At 45.8% G+C, this 8240-nt stretch overlaps 1 pseudogene; it reads left to right on the forward strand.

The window, feature by feature from the left end:
* Positions 1-461: 461 nt before the first annotated feature.
* LOC136460701 (putative cyclin-dependent kinase F-2) lies at positions 462-8017 on the forward strand (annotated as a pseudogene).
* Positions 8018-8240: the final 223 nt, after the last annotated feature.

The following is an 8240-nucleotide window of genomic DNA, read 5'->3' on the forward strand; positions in this document are numbered from 1 at the left end:
GATGTCAGTAAAGTAGCGTTGCTGAAGTCAGCAAAGCCTCCTCGTCTGCACTCTGGAGGGATCATTCAGACGCCAAGAGCCCAAAACCCTGACCACTTGAGCAGTTGCAATTTCGCGCGCCCGGGAAAACGCGAGGCCTACTCAATCCTAACATTTTGAATTCGAGTCCTAGTCGTTAGCGTAACTCGTTAGAGCGACGCCACCGGCCACCGCCTCAGCTGTCGGATCCCCTTCCCTCCCCTTCAATAGATAGTTCATTGGTTTCTCCCAATCGCTTATTTCCATCCCGATTTGCAATTCGCTCTCTCCGTGCTCTCCACTCGTCTTTCGATCCCGTCTCGTCGCGTCCAGATTCCCACTGCATCTCCAATCTCGAGTTCAGATTCGCTCTCTCCCTGCTCTAGGCTCGTGTTTCGATCTCAAGTTCTGCTTTCCACTCGTGTTTCGATCTCAAGTTCAGCATGTCTGCGGCAGCGGCGGCGGCACCAATGGCCCGCAAGCGTCCGACACCGGACCAAGAACCGCTCGCCGCAGCCGCGAACAAGCGACTGCGGTACAAGAATCTCAGGAACATTGACGAGTTCGAGGTATTCGAGGTGCTTGGGGAGGGCGCCGAGGGCGTCGTGAGAAGGGCGCGCGCGACTGCCGCAGCGGCAAGGAGGTCGCGCTGAAGTGGATCCGCGGCGATGGGCCCGACGGCCATGGGCCTCCCGACCACCGCGCGCTCGCCATGGAGGCCAGCTGCCTCCGCGCGTGCCACGGCCACCCATCGATCATCGGGATCGATGGCGTCGCCGCCGACCCCAAGACCGGAGACGTGCATCTCGTCTTGGAGTTGATCGAGGGCGGGTTGAGCTTCCACGACTTCGACTACATGTGGAGGACCTTGTCGGAGGACGCGATCCGCAGGATGATGAGCCAGCTTTTCGGCGCTGCGAAGAAGGTACATGATCTTGGCTTCATCCATCGCGATATAAAATCTGAGAACATTCTGTTAGATTGATCTCTAATCCTAACCGGACCCAATGGTCCAGTTGGGCCTTTGATTCGTGCCCTAATCGGAGGCGCCTAGTCCACCATGGCTGGAGGGCCCCTGTCACCCTACGGTATAAAAAGAGGTGGGGGCCGGTGGCTCTTATTATGAGGTTGGCATGAGCCGAGCTCCCCACTGATAAACCCTAAACCCGATCTAAGTGAGGGGCGCAGCCAGTGACGGGAAGTACCTCCACCACTGCACTGCGCCGTCGTCGATCTTCACCGCCGACACCGCATCTCCGACCCGTCTTCCCCGACCGTCGCTGTCTGTGCACAAACTTCACCAACGAACCCGATGGCGGCCTCTGGATCATCCCTCTCCGCGGTGTTAGGTTCGTCAGCCCTCATCCACCTCTCACTGTTTCTCTCTCGTTGCATTAGAACGTGTTCTAGGTTTCGTGATACTATTCAACAGCAAGAACCCCCTCAGATCTATCCCTAGTAACATCTACAGTCTAACAATGGTACAAGAGCCACCGGTTTCTAGGGTTTTAGATCTAGAACGGGTAAACCGATTAGAAAAGAAAGTAGAAGGTTAGATCTAGTGTGGATCTAGCAAGAACAGAGGGTTCGGTTGAACCCTAACCCTAACTGGGTAAAAGAAAGACAAGGAGAGCTCAGCACGCGATGCCGAACCCTAAAACCATAGAGTCCCTCTGGGAAAGATAAACAGTGCCCATCACGAAACCCTAACCCTAACATAGTTAACCCTAATTCCCATCCCAATCGGTCAAAACCGAGAAGAGCAAACAAGAACCAAAGAAGGGGAAACGGGGAAGAGGGAGACCCAGAGGGATTACCTCGCCATCATGCAGAACGGCGCGCGGGGAGAAGAAGGCCGAGCCCAGGGGGAGCTGCTCGCCGGACTCAGGCCATAGGGGCGCCGCGGCCAGGCCGCTCGACGACGGCGCGCTCACCCGCTCTCTGCTCGCTCTCGTCGTCGTTGCTCGTCGCTCGAGCTTGCTCGGCTAAGAGAGGGAAGGGAGAGGAGAAGGCCGAATGGCCGTTAAGGTTTCGGCCGACGCGGTCGGGGGGTGGTTTTGTTCGTCCAAAGACGTCGCGCAGCCGTTCGATCAGATCCAATGGCGCCAGATGCACGGGCCGCGTCGCGGCCCAAGCGGGCGCGTGGGTGTGTGGGCGCACGGAGCTTTGCCGGCCCAGGCCCACGTTGCGGCCTGGGTGCGGCCTGCGCGCGCGCGGAGAGGTGGGCCGAGCCGGCTTTTGCCGGTTTTTGGGCCAAGAAAGTCACAATGAGCCCGCGAGCCGATTTTTGTTTTTTTTTTCCAGAAAATTTTAAAATTGGAAATTGGCTCAAAAGAAAATAGAAAAAGTATTTTTTCCCTGTGGGTAAAAAAAATCAAGAAAATGAGTTCATTTTTCCGCTACGTATTTAAAGATGTTATTTCCATTATTAAATTTGAACCAACGGGAGAATTTAATTTTAAAAATGGATATGTTTTAATTGATTATAATATTGTTATTATTCTGACCAACGTTGATTAATGGCAATATTATGATGTTTTGTCTTGCATTAATTCTATTTCTGTCCAACGGTGATGTAGAATTAGTGTAGAAGACAATTGTATGTTTTAATTTTGATCAACGTTGGAACTAAGGTATCCAATTGTTATTGTTATTATTTATGTTCCCACTTGATATGAATTGTATTTTCAGGCGGATACAATTTGATGGATTGTATCAAAGAGATCCCCACTCTCAAAGGTGATAACTACACAGAGTGGAAGAAAAAGATAGACCTGGCCTTCATCTTGGCTGAGGTGGACTGGATAGTCACCACATCATGTCCCACAGAGCTTGTGGCACTGGTGAGGGAGACAAACGAGGTTGATGCTGCTTGGGCAACAAGGGAAAGGGATTTTGCATCCTAAAAGATGTCCTATGACCTTGAGCATAGGAAGTGGGTCACTGTCAACAAGAAATATTTGGCTGTGATAAAGAATACGATTGGACCTGCAATTATGGGCTCAATCCCAGAGTGTGACACCGTCACCGAGTACCTTGACAGAATAAATAGTCAGTTCACTAGTTCTTTAAAGACATATGCTACCCAGCTGATAAAACAGTTGGTGACAGAGATGTACTCTGGTAATGGTGGTATAAGAGAGCACATACTAAGGATGAGCAATCTGACATCCAAGCTAAAACCAATGGATCTGACTCTCAAGGATGATTTCCTTATCTATCTGATTTTTGCTTCCTTGCCAAAAGAGTTTGACACCTTTGTTGTCAACTACAACATACAGCCCAAAAAGTGGGACATGAAGAGGCTCATGGCTATGTGTGTGCAAGAGGAGAGAATGAAAGCTGCCAATGATGGCACTATCAATTATCTGAAAGACAACAAGAAATAGAATAATTATGCCAACTTCTCCTCAAAGTCAAAGGGAAAGGGTCCCATGCTGCATAAGCCTCAGTAGAACCAGTTCACAGTAGAGAAAGACCAATGTCTCTATTGCAAGAAGACGGGATATTATAAGAAAAATTATCCCGATTACTTAAAGATGATCATGGCAAAGAAAGGTAAGAACATTATTACGTTCATAAATGAATCCCTGTATATACAATATTCAAAATCTACTTAGTGGATTGACTCAGCTGCAACTATTCATGTTGCTAATTCTTTACAGGGATTCCGTTCGACGAGGGCTACGGAAAAAAGAGAAAGACACGTTAAAGTAGCAAATGGAGTCCGAGCAGAAGTTGAAGCCATTGGCGATCTTTCTCTAGAGGTTGCTGATGGTTTCAAACTTATACTTAGAGATATTCTTTATGTTCCCTCGTTATAGAGAAACTTGATTAGTGTTTCATGCTTGGATAATGATGGATATGATTGCCATTTTGGAAATGGCAAATGTAAGATAACATTTAATAATGCATGTGTTGATCTTGCTATCTTACAAAATAAGCTTTATCTGTTATCACTACGTGATGATATGAATGTTGTATGCGATGATGGGAACGTTGCGTGCGACAATGTGAATGTATCCTCGTCTGTGGATGTAAACAGAAAACGAAAGAGAGCTCACGATGCATTGTCGAAATTATGGCACTGTCGTTTAGGCCATATTTCGAGGGGGAGAATAGAAAGACTAGTTAAGAATGATATTCTTCCTCCATTAGAGCTCTCAGATTTAGAACAATGCAGAGAATGCATTAAAGGAAAGTATGTAAAGAAAATTAAGAAAGATGCCAAACGAGGTGCAGGAATTCTACAGATTATTCACACAGACATCTGTGGTCCGTTTCCTGTAAAGAGTGGATGGTTATGATTCAGTCATAACATTCACAGATGATTACTTCTGGTATGGCTACATTTATCCAATCAAAGAAAGAACAGAAGCATTGGATAAATTTAAGATATTTAAGGCAGAAGTTGAAAACCAACACAATTTAAAGATTAAGATAGTCAGGTCCGATCGTGGGGGGGAGTACTACGGTCGATAACCCCATATGGCCAAGTTTCTGGACCGTTTGCCAGGTTCTTACAAGAGAATGGCATAGTAGCCCAATATTCTACACCGGACGAACCTCAGCAGAATGGAGTAGCTGAAAGGCGTAATCGTACCCTGATGGATATGGTGCGTAGTATGATAAGTTACTCCACCTTATCGATGAGCCTGTGGATGGAGGCGTTAAAAACCGCTATTCATATTCTCAATAGAGTACCAAGTAAGTCGGTGCCCAAAACACCATATGAGTTGTGGACAGGAAGAATACCCTCACTAAACCACTTACGTGTGTGGGGGAGTCCTGCTGAGGTTAAAGTATTTAACCCAAACATTGGAAAGCTAGAACCCAAAACAGTAAGTTGCCATTTCATTGGCTACCCAGAAAAGTCAAAATGTTTTCGTTTCTACTGTCCAGATAGACATACAAAGTTTATGGAAACAAGACACGCTGTATTTCTAGAGGATGAAATGATGAGGGGGAACATAGTAGCTTGAGAAATTGACTTTGAAGATAAGCGAGTGTATGCGCCCACTCCGATGATTCATGAGCCATTTTTCTCACTACCTGCTGTCGTTGCACTGACAGTACAAGATATTGTGGTGCCAGCGCCTATTGGTATTTCATCTGTGGCAACAATGAATGACGATGAGGAACCTGTTCTCTAGGATCCTATAGAACCAATTGCCACACATGAGGGGGAGCAACAACAACCTCAAACAGAAGATGTGCCAAATATGGAGGCCCCTAGAAGGTCTCAAAGAGTTAGAAAATTAGTTATTCCTGCTGACTATGAAATGTACAACACTGAGGAATTTCAAATAGAGGATGATTCCACCTCATTGGAAGAAGCCATGAGAAGTGATCATTCATCAAAGTGGCTTGAGGCCATGAAAGATGAAATAAAATCTATGAATGTCAATAAAGTTTAGGATTTAGAAATAATTCCTAAAGGAGCCAAATCAGTAGGCTGTAAATGGATCTACAAAACAAAACTTGACTCTCAAGAGAATATAGAGAGATATAAAGCGCGACTTGTGGCAAAAGGCTTTACGCAAAGAGAAGGAATTGATTACAATGAGACATTTTCTCTAGTCTTATGTAAGGATTCCTTCATAATCATAATGACATTAGTGGCACATTACGATTTAGAATTACATCAGATGGATGTAAAGACAGCATTTCTCAACGGGGACTTGGAGGAAAATGTTTACATGGCACAACCGAAAGGTTTTGTCATAGAAGAAAAAGAACAAATGGGATGTCGCTTAAAGAAATCCATTTATGGATTAAAACAAGCTTCAAGACAGTGGTACTTAAAGTTTGATCAGACAATAAGAAATTTTGGGTTTAAAGAGAATATAGAGGACAATTATGTCTATACAAAGTTTAAGAATGAGAAGTTTATCTTCCTTGTTCTGTATGTGGATGATATCTTACTTGCTAGTAGTGATGTCAGTCTACTACTGGAGACAAAGAAGTTTTTGTTCTCAAAATTTGATATGAAAGATCTTGGTGAAGCTTCGTTCGTTATAGAGATCGAGATTCATCGAGATAGAAGTAAAGGAATATTAGGACTGTCACAAATGACATACATAGAGAAAATCTTAAATAAATTTAGTATGCGCAAATATAGTCCCTCACTTGCTCCTATAGTCAAGCCAAGGGCGACAGATATGGGGATTTTCAATGCCCCAGAAACCAATATGAGATCGATCAAATGAAAGCGGTTTCATATGCTTCAACTGTCGAAAGCTTGCAATATGCTCAAGTATGTACGCGCCCTGACTTGGCATTTGTTACCGGGTTACTTGGCAGATTCCAGAGTAATCCTAGAATAGAACACTAGAAATTAGTAAAGAAAGTCTTGCGTTATTTGCAAGAAACGAAAGGCCTCATGATGACGTATAGAAGATCTGATTCACTCCATATAGTGGGGTATTCAGATTCTGATTATGCGGGAGATGATAGAAAATCCACGTCTAGATATGTATTCACTCTCGCAAAGGGAGCTATTTCATGGAAAAGCTCAAAACAAACCGTCACTACATCATCCACAATGTATGTCGAGTTTGTAGCGTGTTATGAGGCAACAGGGCAGGTGAACTAGCTAAAGAAGTTCATACCCGGTTTGAAGATGGTTGACGACATCTATAGACCACGTAAGTTATACTGCGATAATAATCTAGCAGTACAGCATGCTCACAACAATAAGTCAAGTGGTGCTGCCAAACACATTGACATAAAGTATTATGTTGTGAAAGATAAAGTTCGGGATCAAGTCATAAGTCTTGAGCATGTAAGTACAGTAAAGATGCTCGTGGATTCGCTTACAAAATGCTTACCACCCAACGTGTTTAGAGAACATGTAGCCGGCATGGGTTTAAGGGAAAGCCTATAATTCCTAGACAAAAGAAGGTCCAAAGATAAGTATCTATTTCAGAACAGAGTAGTGTGTTGTAGCTGTTAAATCTATCGATAATGGACCGTGACGATGAGACATACTCTATACGCTAATCTGTAATGGAATAAACAAAAGTAAATGATATGAAAGTGAAAGATAGAAAGAGATCAAGGGAGAGATTGTTAGATTAATCTCTAATCCTAACTGGACCCAACGGTCCAGTTGGGTCTTTGATTCGCGCCCTGATCGGGGGCGCCTAGCCCACCATGGCTGGAGGACCCTGTCATCCTGCGCTATAAAAAGAGGTGGGGGCCGGTGGCTCTTATCACGAGGTTGGCATGAGCCGAGCTCCCCACCGACAAATCCTAAACCCGATCTAAGTGAGGGGCGTAGCCAGTGACGGGAAATACCTCCACCACTGCACTGCGTCGCCGTCGATCTTCACCGCCGGCGCCGCATCTCCGACCCGTCTTCCCCGACCGTCGCTATCCGTGTGCAAACTTCACCAACAATCCGATGACGGCCTCTGGATCATCCCTCTCCACGGTGTCAGGTTCGTCAACCCTCATCCACCTCTCTCTGTTTCTCTCTCGTTACATTAGAATGTGTTCTAGGTTTCGTGATACTATTCAATAGCAAGAACCCCTCGGATCTATTCCTAGTAACATCTACAGTCCTAACACATTCGTGTCTGCCCTCTGAGCGAGCTGAAAGTGTGCGACTTTGGGTCGGCGACGCGGCAGAAGTCCGATGGGGAGCCGCATGAGGCCTACCCGTCGGGACGCTGCAGCGGAGCTGCTCGAAGGCAATTGATACTACGGCCCGGCCGTAGACATGTGGGGCCTTGGGTGCGTTATGGCGGAGCTTCTAAGTGGTGAGACTCTATTCCAGGCCGAGAGCGAGTACGAGATGACTACCGAAATGTCCGAGTTGCGAGATAGGATGACCTCTGCTGCGGGAAAGCTCGACTCATAGTGCGTGGCAAAACTGTCGGAGGATGGGCGTGATGTGCTCACAGACCTGCTGACCTACTGCCCGGAAGAGAGGCTGACCGCGGCGGAATCGCTTGAGCACCGGTGGTTCAACAACTTCAAGGCAGCCCTGGATTGATGATTTTGCTTACTTTTTAGATGCTAGTAGCTGTTTCTTCATGTAGGATTGTAGTTCCACAGGGGCGACTATTTCATTGCATTGTCGTGGTTTAGCTGATTCTTTATCTTTTATGACATTATTAAACAAAAATTAAGTACATCTGCTGTTTGAGTTACAGGTCTGAATCATCTGCATGGTGTTGTGCCTCCATTATTTGATCCACAGGGATGGCGGGTATGAT

This window comes from Miscanthus floridulus, chromosome 6 (genome assembly GCF_019320115.1).
Source record: "Miscanthus floridulus cultivar M001 chromosome 6, ASM1932011v1, whole genome shotgun sequence".
NCBI classification, from domain to species: Eukaryota; Viridiplantae; Streptophyta; class Magnoliopsida; order Poales; family Poaceae; genus Miscanthus; species Miscanthus floridulus.